We start from the raw sequence: 14606 nt of genomic DNA on the forward strand, positions 1-14606 counted from the left end.
GGGAAGGCAGATTGTTCTGGCTTTAGAGGCAGCTCATCCGGCCATACTCTCCTGCTGGGGCTCTGATAGAATCCCCGACTGTACAGCTTAGTTAAATAAACTATTGTACATTTTGGGGATGGAAAAGCTGTCCCTAGTAGTGGAGTCTAAACAGGACAACTACCAGGAACTATGAGCCCCCTTCATTTCTATTTCATCTACTGAGTTCAACAAATTGACTTGACCAACCTATTTCAGGCTGTTGCACTTTATCCCACCATGGCGAACATCTGCTGGGACAGTCAGGACACGGACATTTAGGTTACTGGCCCGGCAGACTCTGGTCCATATAATGGACTACTTTATGAGTGGTAATCGGTCACCTGTGCTACTTTGTTGGATAGGAGTGGTGGTGGGGGATGGGGAGTTTTAGGGGGTAGTTTTTAAGTTTCGCTTTTTAAATACATTTCTATGATGCTGCCAGCCCCAGGGTTGTAGGCAGACAGCTGTGCATGCAGATTGATTTACATCTCTTTCCATAATAAACACAATTAATTCATAAATTAGAGTTCAATAGAGACCAAACATGACATTTCTGTCTGGTCAGAAGCAAAAGTTATCACGTACTAAATGTAATAAGGAAACCCGCTCTAATCCTATGAGAGAGGTAGGCCTCACAGTAGTGTAAAACGAATTTGTGAGTTTTTCACTGCTAGGGCATGTAAAACTTAAACATACATGTCTAACATTTTAAATACAATGCACCATGCCCTATGGGCAGTTTAGGCCCTATCCTAGGTGTGACTTACATGTATTAAAAGGGAGTTTAAGGTCTGGCAAGAGTGACATTTTGTCAAGTCAAAAAGGCAGTTTAACACTGCACGCAAGCTGCAATGGCAGAACTGCCAATGTGGGTGGCACAATTGGAGCTACAGACCTACTAGTAGCATTTCATTTATAGGCCCTGGATACATCTAGAATTACTTTACTAGAGACTTATACAATTATTAAATGTTCAAATTCGGTGTAAGTGAGTTTTACCATGCTTAGAAGAGTGAGCACAAGCACATTAGCACAGGTTAGCAGTGATAAAGTGCACAGGGCCCTAGGGGCAACAAAACCAAATTCAGCAAAACAGAGAAGGGAAGGCAAAAGGGTTTGGGGAAAACCAAGCCAAGTATATCAGGTCCAACACCTGGTATGAGCATGTCTAGATATTTATAACACTCAATGCATTCCCATTGCCACGTGCAGCACAGATGTTTGAGGGATATTCAAACAGTGACTCCATTCAGAAAATTGCTTTTGTCACAAGTTCCTCTCTTATCTCTCCAGTTATCCCAACTTTGTCTGTCACGAGTAAATGGAACTCAATTATGTCGAGGACCGTATAAAACTCTACCTATCATGGTATATCTCTCAATTTGATGTAATACTGAGGCATCTTTTAACCAGCAGGCTATTGCAAACTGTCTCAGCTGTGATAGTTATGTAAAGCACTTTTTTACATAAGATAACCAGGGAATATCTTCCGTAAAAAGGTGTTTTACCCCCCATGGTAGGCCATCCCACTTCTCTAAATCGCACAGAATAACACAACTTGATAAAAGTTGTCTGAAGTGAGCATTTATTGATGACAGACACTTTCAAAGAGATTTCAGTTAAATAAAACCTTTTACAGCTTCCATCATTGAGACATATTTGTTGTACACCTTTAGTCAATAGGAGAGATCGCTTCTTTTGAAATTTAGAACCGGTTCCATCTGCTCTATGATGAGTTTTCCCCATAGGACAATTTGGGAGGGATAGTCGATCCCCATGTCCCTGTGGCGATGTTTCCCAACAAACTTTGTTACATTTTACTTTTTTTTAAATACGTTTTTGGTACATTTCTCTAAGATATACCTCTTGCCGATCATGAAAGCATACAAATTTAGATGATATAGACCTGCTTCTCTAGACCCTGAAGGACCAAGGGATCAGTTTTGCCGCTGTATCCTTTTTAAAAAGTATTGTTCGGTGCTGCCCATCCATGAACTTATACATCATGTTTTTACATTTTTACATGGTGCTTGTTTGTAATATGTGCTTTTATGATGTAAAACGCTCTGATACCTGATACTTTCGGATCAAGTTTGCACTATATAAAACTACAGAAAAAAATGATGTTTGTGGGGAAATGGCACACATGGCTCAGCCCGCGTTCTAAAGGCCATTTCCCTTTGCCAAGCCTTAAACAACCTTTTTTATTACTTATATGTCCAGGTATTAAAAAACTCCCAGTATCGTTTTTCAGTACTGTGGGGCCTACCCATCCAATAGCTTAACATTCCCAACTCGAAGGAGGTAGGGCTCTCCTATTTAGTACCTTTGGAATTGTAATGATTCATCCTCTTTAAGGTAAAGTTGATTTTATCATTACAATTTTTAAAATGACACTTTTATAGAGATGGCATTTTTCTCCTCTCCGCCTTGTGTGCATACTGCCTGTCCCCAATACAGATCTTGGGTGGGTGACAGTTGGGCCTCGTGCATTCCCTCTAGACAGCCACATTTAAAGGGAGCTTAGGTTTGACTGATGGGTCATCCACATCCTGATGGGTCATCCTGGACAGAATGGTAGAGAGGAGCGGAGCACAGCCTCACAGTTACACCTGGATAGGTTGTGTACAGTCCACACAGAAAGGACTACTTAACCCCCTACAGTGAGTTTGGAGCCAAGGCAGAAAGGGAGGATCTCAGTGCACTTCAAAGCCCCTCTTTGAGGCCAGAGTTAAAAGAGCTCGTTCGGGTGGCCGGCGTTTCTCGGTGCAAGTGGCGGCACTGTTGAACTCCCTGCCCCTTAAGATACGCTCAGAGCCTAACATCCTGCACTTTAGGAATATCCTCAAGACCCATCTGTTTCCGGTGTAGTGGCTGAGTTTGAGTCTTTTTCCTTCGCTGTGTCCAGCGCCGGGATGCCCCTGGGTAACTGAGCGCGTTATAAATTTCACAATAATAATTTGAAGTCTGCTTCACTTCAAAGGCACCACTGGGTATAAATACTAGACTTCAGGACATGGCTTTTGTAGTTCGGACTGGACTGTTCCCATGGGGCACAGGGTCAGAGCTGATTTGCATATCGCCATTGTCTAACCCAGGGTGGTGTGGAGTGCAAAAAAACGATGGATTAGGACCCAGATCTTTTGACTGGGTTGAATGTGTGACATTGATCCTCATTCGGTCCATCACCTGTTGTTTTTGCAAACTCGCTATAAGTGTACTGGGGATGCCCAGACGTGGGTCCCAGGCACTCCACACCACTGGAGTCAAGCTAGCCGGGCTGATGAGAGGTGTTACCTCGAAACCGGTCCGGTCCTCGGATGCTTGATTCCGTTCTGGGAAGGACATGGCTTTTGTAGTTCGGACTGGACTGTTCCCATGGGGCACAGGGTCAGAGCTGATTTGCATATCGCCATTGTCTAACCCAGGGTGGTGTGGAGTGCAAAAAAACGATGGATTAGGACCCAGATCTTTTGACTGGGTTGAATGTGTGACATTGATCCTCATTCGGTCCATCACCTGTTGTTTTTGCAAACTTGGTAGAGAGGAGCGGAGCACAGCCTCACAGTTACACCTGGATAGGTTGTGTACAGTCCACACAGAACGGACTACTTAACCCCCTACAGTGAGTTTGGAGCCAAGGCAGAAAGGGAGGATCTCAGTGCACTTCAAAGCCCCTCTTTGAGGCCAGAGTTAAAAGAGCTCGTTCGGGTGGCCGGCGTTTCTCGGTGCAAGTGGCGGCACTGTTGAACTCCCTGCCCCTTAAGATACGCTCAGAGCCTAACATCCTGCACTTTAGGAATCTCCTCAAGACCCATCTGTTTCCGGTGTATTGGCTGAGTTTGAGTCTTTTTCCTTCGCTGTGTCCAGCGCCGGGATGCCCCTGGGTAACTGAGCGCGTTATAAATTTCACAATAATAATTTGAAGTCTGCTTCACTTCAAAGGCACCACTGGGTATAAATACTAGACTTCTGACCCTACCAACTCAGTACACTTCTGGACATGTCGATACTCTGCCAGGAAGAAGGAATGCTGTACTGCTAAAATACTGCCCTCTGCTTCTCTGGAAGAACTGTTTTGAAACTTTGCTCACCTGCGTGCTGCCCTTCTTGTCTGGGTGAGAATGACTGGGCCTAAGCTACTTTAACCCGGAGTGATACTCTGGTTTGCCTCTTGTTCTGTAATCTCAGGGAAATCGAAGACTGGCAAAACCCTGCTACAGGACATGGACTCAGCCATCTCAATCAATCTATAAATCAATCATTTGTAAAACACACTACTTACCCATGAGGGTCTCAAGGCACTGGGGGGGGGGGTGGGGGGGGGGGGAGGTGTGCTGCTACTGCTCGATGAGCCAGGTCTTGGGGAGTCTTCTGAAGGTCAGTAGGATTTGGGTCTGCCGTAGGTGGGTGGGGAGGGTGTTCTAGGTCTTGGCGGCGAGGTGGGAGAAGGATCCACCACCAAAGGTCGCTCTTTGGATGCGATGGACGGCAGCGAGGGCGTGGCCGGTGGAGCGGAGCTGGTGGGTGGGGGTGTAGAAGCTGAGTTGTCTGTTGAGATACGCTGGTTCGGTGTTGTGGAGTGCTTTGTGTGAGGAGCTTGAAGGTTATCCTCTTGTTGACGGGGAGCCAGTGCAGGTCTCTCGGGTGGCGTGTGATGTGGCTGTGGCGGGGGATGTCGAGGATCAGACGTGCAGATGTGTTCTGGATGTGCTGCAGCTGTCTCAGGAGTTTGGCCAAAGCTCCTGCGTAGAGTGCGTTTCCTTAGTCTAACCTGCTGTTGATGAGGGCCTGGGTGACCGTTCTTCTCGTTTCAGTGGGGATACACTTGTAGATCCTGCGGAGCATGCGGAGGGTGTTGAAGCAGGCGGAGGAGATGGCGTTGATCTTCTGAGTCATGGAGAGGGTGGAGTCGAGGATGACCCCTAGGAGCAGTGCGGTTGGCCACCAGGAGTCATCCCAGGTCAAGGGGGTGGATCTGAGGATGAGGTCCTCCATTTTGTCCGAGTTCAGCGTCAGTGGGCTGTTCATCATCCATTTGGCGACGGCCTTCATTACTTTGTGGAGGTTGGCGTTGGCGGTGTGGGGGTCTTTGGTGATGGAGAGGAAAAGCTGGGTGTCATCGGCGTAGGAGATGATGTTGAAGTCATGCTGTTGGGCCACGTGGGTGAGAGGTGCCATGTAGATGTTGAACAGCTTTGGGCTGAGGAATGAGCCCTGGGGTACACTGCAGATGATCTTGGTGGCATCAGAGCGGAAGGTGGTGAGGTGGGCGCTCTGTATTCTGCCGAGAGGAAGGAGGTGGTCCGGTCCAGGGCCTTCTCTTGGATCCTGGTGTCATGGAGTCGTGTTCGTAGTGTGCAGTGGCAGACCGTGTCGAAGGCAGCTGACAGGTCCAGGAGGATGAGGGCCTCTGTTTCTTCATTGTCCAGCAGGGTCCTGATGTCATCGGTTGTAGCGATGAGGGCGGTTTCGGTGCTATGGTTGCTGTGGTAACCCGGAAAGGGACGGGTCCAGGATGCTTTATTCCTCGAGGTAGCGCGTCAGTTGTTTGTTGACGGTTTTCTCGATGCCATCTGTGAGTCTTTCTCTGCAAAGTGGTGCCAATCCGGTCGTGGGCCCTTGAAAGTGGGTATGAAGTGCTGTTCCAGCAGAAATCCACGTATCAAGATCATTGGGCTGCTCTGAACTGTCGCATCTTCATCAATGCATTGCCACTATTGCAAGGGGCGAGTGCATTGCATAGCCGACGCTACGGTGAAATACCTCCATTCCCGACATGTCTTCAACTTTGCTTGGCTCGGAGCCGACCTGTCACCTACATCCCAAGGATTGACAAATCACATCCTTTGCTCCTCGCATCCCATCCTCGACGTTGATGCAACAGCGAACCAAGGTACTGTTTTCAGCTGGCCAAGGCAGGTTCCTGTATCCAACCTGCGTTCAATCAGGGTGGCCTGAATGTTTGGATTTAACCTGGTCTAGTGCAACCAAAAAGCCCCAGTTGGCGCTTTATGCTTTTAAGCACTACATTTCAAGATATTCTTTAAAAATGTATAACTCCAGTTCTACTTATTGGATGATTGTCGTTTTGGTCTTGTTTTGTTCAATAAATTAATCTCTATTTTGTTTTAATTAGGTGAGGTATATTTCTGTTGTCTTTTCACTCTGTTACTGTTTGAAGTGTTGCACAAATACTTTACACATTGCCACTCAAGTTAAACCTGACTACTCTGTGCCAGTCTACCAAGGCGTGAGCACAGGCTAATTTCGTGTGTGTATCTGACTAATCCTCACTAGTATTGTACTTCCTGTACTTCCTGCTTGGACAGAGTGCCAACCAAAAGCACAATTTCTAACATTGGTGATCAGCGGTGAGGATAGGACTTGTGCATGTGCAGTGTCATATAGGGACTTGGTGTAAACTACTGTTCCACATCTAAAGACCATTTCAGGAAAGCAGACGAAAAGGCTACCAAGCTTGCTCTACATGTGGCCTTAAGGATTTTTGAGGAAGTGGAGAGATGGCAGGCAACCTCAGGAGGTGGATGACAGTGAGGAGGAGGAGTGAATCTTGTCAGAAGAGGAGGACAGGGAGGACACAGACCAGGTTATGGAGGTCCAAGAAGAGTCTCACTCTGCCCCAGCAGATGACATAGATGTCCCTGATGCTCAGGATAGAGCAGTGTCTCTGCCAGAGGCGTATCCCCACGGGCGCTGGAGGATAGGAAAGAGGAGAGGAAACTTAAATTGGAACTAGCCAAACTGAGGATGGAGGAGAACAAGTTTGCACATGAGCTTAAGCTTAAGGAGCTGTACATTGAAGGCCGATCAGGCAGAATCCAACAGTAGTGGTGGCAGCATTTCTGTAGTGCCTTATGGAGAAAGAGGGGTCCACAAACCAAAATGTTTGGTGCCAAACTATGTTGTGGGAGACAACACTGACAAATGGTACTCAGTTCATGAGATGGCTCTAAGGGTGTAAAGGGTTCCTGAGGAGTACTGGGGAGGGTATTTGCCCCAGTCTAATGCAACCATATATCCCTGGTTGGCGCATTATGCTTTTAAGCACTACATTTCAAGATATTCTTTCAAAAATCATAACACAGGTTCTACTTATTGGATTTGTGTCGTTTTGTCCTATCTTATCTTAAGCAAAATGTATAAAGCGCACTGACACCATAAGTTTCCTGGCCTGGTCTTGTTTTGTTCAATAAATACATTTCTATTTGTCTAACTAGGTGAGGTATCTTTTTGTGGTGTTTTCACAGTGTTATTGTTTGAAGTGTTGCACGAATACTTTACACATTGCCACTCAAGTTAAACCTGACTACTCTGTGCCAGTCTACCACGGCGTGAGCACAGGCTAATTTAGGGTGTCTATCTGACTAATCCTCACTTGGATTGTACTTCCTGCTTGGACAGAGTGCATACCTCTGCCAACCAAAAACACAATTTCTAACATTGGTGATCAGCAGTGAGGATAGGACTTGTGTATGTGCAGTGTCATATAGTGACTTGGTGTAAACTACTGTTCCACATCTAAAGACCATTTCAAGAAAGCAGACAAAAAGGCTACCAAGCTTCCTCTACATGTGACCTTAAGGATTTTTGAGGAAGTGGAGAGATGGCAGGCAACCTCAGGAGGTGGATGACAGTGAGGAGGAGGAGTGAATCTTGTCAGAAGAGGAGGACAGGGAGGACACAGACCAGGTTATGGAGGTCCAAGAAGAGTCTCACTCTTCCCCAGCAGATGACATAGATGTCCCTGATGCTCAGGATAGAGCAGTGTCTCTGCCAGAGGCGTATCCCCACGGGCGCTGGAGGATAGGAAAGAGGAGAGGAAACTTAAATTGGAACTAGCCAAACTGAGGATGGAGGAAAACAAGTTTGCACATGAGCTTAAGCTTAAGGAGCTGTACATTGAAGGCCGATCAGGCAGAATCCAACAGTAGTGGTGGCAGCATTTCTGTAGTGCTTTATGGAGAAAGAGGGGTCCACAAACCAAAATGTTTGGTGCCAAACTATGTTGTGGGAGACAACACTGACAAATGGTACTCAGTTCATGAGATGGCTCTAAGGGTGTAAAGGGTTCCTGAGGAGTACTGGGGAGGGTATTTGCCCCAGTCTAATGCAACCATATATCCCTGGTTGGCGCATTATGCTTTTAAGCACTACATTTCAAGATATTCTTTCAAAAATCATAACACAGGTTCTACTTATTGGATTTGTGTCGTTTTGTCCTATCTTATCTTAAGCAAAATGTATAAAGCGCACTGACACCATAAGTTTCCTGGCCTGGTCTTGTTTTGTTCAATAAATACATTTCTATTTGTCTAACTAGGTGAGGTATCTTTTTGTGGTGTTTTCACAGTGTTACTGTTTGAAGTGTTGCACGAATACTTTACACATTGCCACTCAAGTTAAACCTGACTACTCTGTGCCAGTCTACCACGGCGTGAGCACAGGCTAATTTAGGGTGTCTATCTGACTAATCCTCACTTGGATTGTACTTCCTGCTTGGACAGAGTGCATACCTCTGCCAACCAAAAGCACAATTTCTAACATTGGTGATCAGCGGTGAGGATAGGACTTGTGTATGTGCAGTGTCATATAGTGACTTGGTGTAAACTACTGTTCCACATCTAAAGACCATTTCAAGAAAGCAGACAAAAAGGCTACCAAGCTTCCTCTACATGTGGCCTTAAGGATTTGTGAGGAAGTGGAGAGATGGCAGGCATAAACAGGAGGTGGATGACAGTGAGGAGGAGGAGTGAATCTTGTCAGAAGAGAAAGACAGGGAGGACCCAGACCAGGTTATGGAGGTCCAAGAAGAGTCTCACTCTGCCCCAGCAGATGACATAGATGTCCCTGATGCTCAGGATAGAGCAGTGTCTCTGCCAGAGGCATATCCCCACGGGCGCTGGAGGATAGGAACGAGGGGAGAAAACTTAAATTGGAACTAGCCAAACTGAGGATGGAGGAGAACAAGTTTGCACATGAGCTTAAGCTTAAGGAACTGTACATTGCAAGCCAAGCAGGCAGAATCCAACAGTAGTGGTGGCAGCATTTCTGCAGTGAATATGGAGAAAGAAAGGTCCATAAACCAAAATATTTGATTCCAAACTATGTTGTGGGAGACAACACTGACAAATGGTACTCAGTTCATGAGATGGCTCTAAGGGTGTAAAGGGTTCCTGAGGAGTACTGGGGGAAGGTATTTGCCCCGGTCTAATGCAACCAGATATCCCTGGTGTGCGCATTATGCTTTTAAGCACTACATTTCAAGATATTCTTTCAAAAAATCATAACTCTGGTTCTACTTATTGGATTTGTGTCGTTTTGTCCTATCTTATCTTAAGCAAAATTTATAAAGCGCACTGACACCATAAGTTTCCTGGCCTGGTCTTGTTTTGTTCAATAAATACATTTCTATTTGTCTAACTAGGTGAGGTATCCTTTTGTGGTGTTTTCACTGTGTTACTGTTTGAAGTGTTGCACGAATACTTTACACATTGCCTCTTAAGTTAAGCCTGACGCCTCTGTGCCAAGCCGCCATGGGGGGTTGATGGGTGGGCACAGGTTAATTTCAGGTGTTTATCTGACTTACCCTGACTAGGATTGCGGTTCCTGCTTGGACAGGGTGCATATCCCTGCCAACCGGAAAACAAATTTCTAATAGCCTTCAATGTAAGACATTGGGGTATTAGTTGAAGGGGGTGGGAAGCCACTTCAAATAATAATCCTAATCCTTGCCAGTGTGATCCACAAAAGACACTAAATAAACATATGCTTACTTCTGGAGTAGCTTGGCACAAAAGCAGTCAGGCTGTGTGAAGAATGTATGCAGTACTCAAACAGTATTAAAGTGAAAACACTAGAACACAAGAAAGACCCCAAACCAGTTTAGAAAAAGAGTACATTTGAACATATGAAATGACACAAAAATAACAAAAACATGAAGATATGAATTAAAAAATTTAAAACAGTGCCAAAAGAGCACAGTGCCAAGTGCCAACTGCGGTTATTGGGTCGCTATAGGCCGGGTCCAGGTCAAAAGCTCAGGATGACCTTAATGCAGTGTGGGATTAAATACAGGGACCAGGTTTGTCCAGGTGGAAAGTTTATCTTCTGACTTAGAAACTTTTCTGGAGAAAAAGTGGTAGTCGATGAGTCATTGGATCCAGGAAAACAGGATTAATAGGACAATCGTCCTTTACACAGCTGAATCTGAAGCAGGGCTCAAAGACGCTGGGTTGCTGGGTCCTGGTGTGGTCGACAGTGAAAGCAGGAGAGTTTAGAGCAAGCAAAGTCAAAGGTCTGTGCCCAGGAAGACCTTGTAGAACAAAGCGAGTGCAGTTCCTAAAGGGGGGATGGAAGGAAAGGAGGGAAAGACAAAACTTTTGTCATGTTGAACTCACACACCCCGAAAGGTGTCATGCTTCATCATTGGGCCTTGCTCCTAGTCAGGCCAGCGCTGCAATGCTCGACGGGCTCACCGTTTCCGGGGCTCTTTGTCGGAGATCGTTTAGGGAGCCGTTGGGTGCGTGCTGGTGTGGGAGCAGTGAGTATGTGTGCACAAAAAGTGGTGAATTAAAATAGGTCAGGGACAGTCCTATAATCTATAGCTTTAATGTTAAAGGTAGTTCCTGCCTAATTAAAAGTGAGGTAGACGCCCTATGGGAGTGTTATGTTCCCGGTGGGCTGTCTCTTATTTTAATTCATCACTTTTTGTGCACACATCCCCCCTTTAGGAACTGCACTCCCTTTGCTCTTCACGTTCTCCTCGAGCCACATGTACAGCACCTGCCTAAACAATTAGCTCCGGGTCCCAACATCCCTCTTTCTTGACCCAGGAAGACCTTGCCAGGTTGTTGCTTGGCATCAGGTTTGATGAAGCCCTTTGAAGCCCACAAATAAGAAGCTGAATCCACTTGTGTATTAAACATGCAGGTCTACAACCTGAGAGAGAATTTTACCATGGCAGTCATCAGCAAAGCCTTCAATGAGTGAAGGCATTATCAATTTGGTATCCTGCTTGTATCAGACTCATAAATGGACAAAGTAAATGTTGAGGTCTCAAAATCTGCTAAAACTTTAACACCGAGGCAAAATGTTTTTAACTTATTTTTAGCTGACTACAGATTTGTAATATTCTTTTGACTAGGTAAAGCTAACCAGAAAGTAGATACCTTCACTCATCAGTTGGACTATGTTATAACCAGTTTCCTTCCCCCTGCATATCTCTTGCATCCCCTATGTATCAATTGAGCTATCACCATAATAATCCCAAGAGTATGACTGTCCATCCTTGGTTCAGACAAGAATTGTAACTTCAGGTCTCTCACTATTTGGGTCGCAGCCCCATCAGAAGAGTTATCCTTTGAAGTTGAGCGTTGCCATCTCCCAAAGGCTCAGTTACAGCAAAGGGCTGTATGATTTTTATCATGTGGGTCTTCGGATATGTCATAGTGAGTGGCAAAATTGTGCATTTGTTGAACACGTATCTCTGAGGGCCCACGTAATCCAGTGACCTTCATAACTTTTTGCTAGTATGTAATATTTACACTCAAGCCAGAGAACTGCAAACTGTAAGGTCTCCTTCAGCTCTTAAACTATGTCAATGCATTCAGACCAGCAATCCTGCTTCCCCACAGATTTTACCTTTAATCTTGTAAAAATTAAAAAAAATGTCTGCAGATTTTCAGATACTTTTCTGAGAATCTGAATTTCATTTAGCAATTAGTTTCTAGAAGATCCCCCTTGCTCACATCACCCTCAACTGACCACCAACCCTCCATATATTTACTGTGTGTCTTAATCTTTTAACGTGAAGTGAAGCACTAAATATATGATTGAATTGTATTCATTATGGAACTTAGACATTCAAAGGAGATGTATACTAATGTTTCATTTATACTTTAAGGATTGCAGTTATTGTGCACATTTACATCTGTGTATTTTTAGTTATATCGTATTTACCTACAGTACATTTTCTATGTAAAAATGGATTCATTAACATCTTGCATTCTTTCGTAATTGTACATGCACATATAGTCATGTATTTAAAGTGCACAATGAGTGCTTTATTAAGTTAGCCTAACATAAGGCCCTAGGTGTTTTGTTTTCAGTGGTTAACCTTCAACGTGAAAGTTGCTTGGATTGCAATGTTCTTTCCGTTGCAGGTGGGTTCACATGATCTCATAGCTAGCTAGTGAATGAATACTGTGTATTAGAGATGGCAAGGCTTGGGAAGAGAACTTTTGGCAAGGGTGAGAGGCAGAACAAATCATAAGGAAGGACACAATTCATGTCCCATCTGGAGACAGGAGACATTCAAGGACGTACTGGATTTTTAAACTGTGAGACGAGGAGGATCGAGTAAGGATGCCAATACCTACTGCTTACAGGTGGAAAATTACGTGGGTTGAATTGGTGTTCACACTTTAGTTATGAATCGAGATTCGCAATAGACTCTGAGGGGTACAGACCTCTCTGTGATGTTCTCATTGTGTGGCTTCATGCATATGATTTTCCTGATTTTGGAGTAATTCTACTAAAGTCTTTGCTATCCTGACACCTTCTTGTCTTCTCTTACTTTACCTGGTCATTCATTTTCCAAATTTAAGCTTAGAATTATTCTAGGTGATTTTATATTTACTCATGCATAGACTGGTGGGTCAAAACCTATGCACGAACCACCAGATGTTCTTCCTTATTCTTTGTATTGCTGCAACTGTCTTGTGCTGTACAGACGTAATTTCAGTAGATGCTTTGGCTATCCTGTGGTGATTATGTACATTAACAATATATTCTTGAGATTTATATACATCAGTTTGGCTCTTAATTTGCACTATACTTTGTTAACCTTTTTGACAGATTCCTGGTCCTTAATGTGTGGCCAAATGAGCTACAATATAAATTGAATTTGTTGAATTGCCGTTTACTCCTCTTTACCTTTCAGGCATCTAGAAAGTAGAAAGATTGGCCCAGTGCTCTAGCACTGTCTATATTGTCAACATATATATCTAACAATATGCAAAATGGTCAATTTGAGTTTCCCCTGCTTCTAAGTACTTACAGTAAAACTAACTGTGCCGCAATTACAGGCATACTTCACCAACACAAAAGTTAGACTTACCTTCGCTCTTGGTGGACCAGAGACACTGTCATTGAGTTTTCTCCCTCCTCTGTGTTGGCCTGGAAAAACGTGGCTGTGCTCATGCATTCACTTCAGATGCTTGCACTCGTGCACTACCTTTCCTCTCACTACCATGCTTCCTTGCTTCTCAGAGGAAAAAGAAAATGGGAGCGCTTGCAAAAAATTCAGTTGACTGTGATGGTCCTCGGGTGCCTCGCGGGGAGAAAAAACAGAGACCAGTCTGGTTATGAGGTAAAGGCCAGTGCCACCTTAGAATCAAGCAAGGTATAGCTAAGATGGACAAATGCGGGTTGCGAGAGGTGAAAGAGACTCTTGCTGCAGTTCTGCAGCAACTTCATTGCGGCTGCAAATTTGTATGCAGGCAGAAAGCTAGATGGAGAGAATGCTGGATAGTTCCTAAGACAGGCGACTTCCAGTTTGGCTTTACTAGGCAAGACCTGTGACCTTATGAGGTTATGACCTGAAAGGAAAGGTTGGATGTCTACTTTTGAAAGCTACGACGTCTTTATGATGCCTAATAAATATTCCACTGGACTGGCGTTTGTGTCCTAGCTAATCAATGTGGGCGTTTTTGATGTGGTGATCGTTTGCGGCAACATGTGTGCGGACTAATTTGAACTTTGACAATCTGCTAGTTGACGCAAAAGCCCACTCGCACTCTCCCGACCTAAATGCCCATTCTCTGGATAGCCTCCTGACACCCTTCCTCCATAAAGCACGCTGCACTTTCAAGGTTGTATTGGTATTGTGACCCTTTGCCCTTTAGACATTTCCTATGGTGCTGTGAATGGATGATGCCTGCTATCTACTCAGTATGGTGTCTGTAGAGGGTGAGGCGGATTGTGACTGCCACCTGAAAGGTGACCTGTATTAATCCCACAGTAATGAATTATTAAGAATTGGAATTTATTAAGAAGCCCGACCACTGACACCCAGCAGCCATCAGAGAGGTGTTATAACTGGCAAGAGTCCGGATCGAAACATGAAACCCTCTCAAACCACATCAGAAAATGGTAGCAGGCGCAGCATGTATGTACATAAAGGAGGCAAAGAATTATGACAGTTTGGGAGACATTCTTTACAGAAACATTCTTACACGAAGACAATCACAACATTGTTGTCAGGATTCTTTAAGAATTTAAACTCAGTTCACTTTGAAAATAGTCTCTTACTTCTATAGCATAAAATGTTCCTTGTTTCCATCCTTCATATGGAACCAATACATCCATTGTTATCTCATCTGATGCACCATTTGGAAAATCTAATTCTTTTATTATACAATAGTTTTTTCAGTGTTTTATTTGAATTGAAACATTGCCTACAGTCTTTTATAAAACTTGACATTTGATCATCTACATATGGCTATCAATATACCTGTCTAGCTTTTTCCTGTGTTGCGATTTCCCCTCAATGTCCAGTATGC

The sequence above is a fragment of the Lissotriton vulgaris genome, chromosome 4_1 (genome assembly GCF_964263255.1).
Source record: "Lissotriton vulgaris chromosome 4_1, aLisVul1.2, whole genome shotgun sequence".
NCBI lineage: Eukaryota > Metazoa > Chordata > Amphibia > Caudata > Salamandridae > Lissotriton > Lissotriton vulgaris.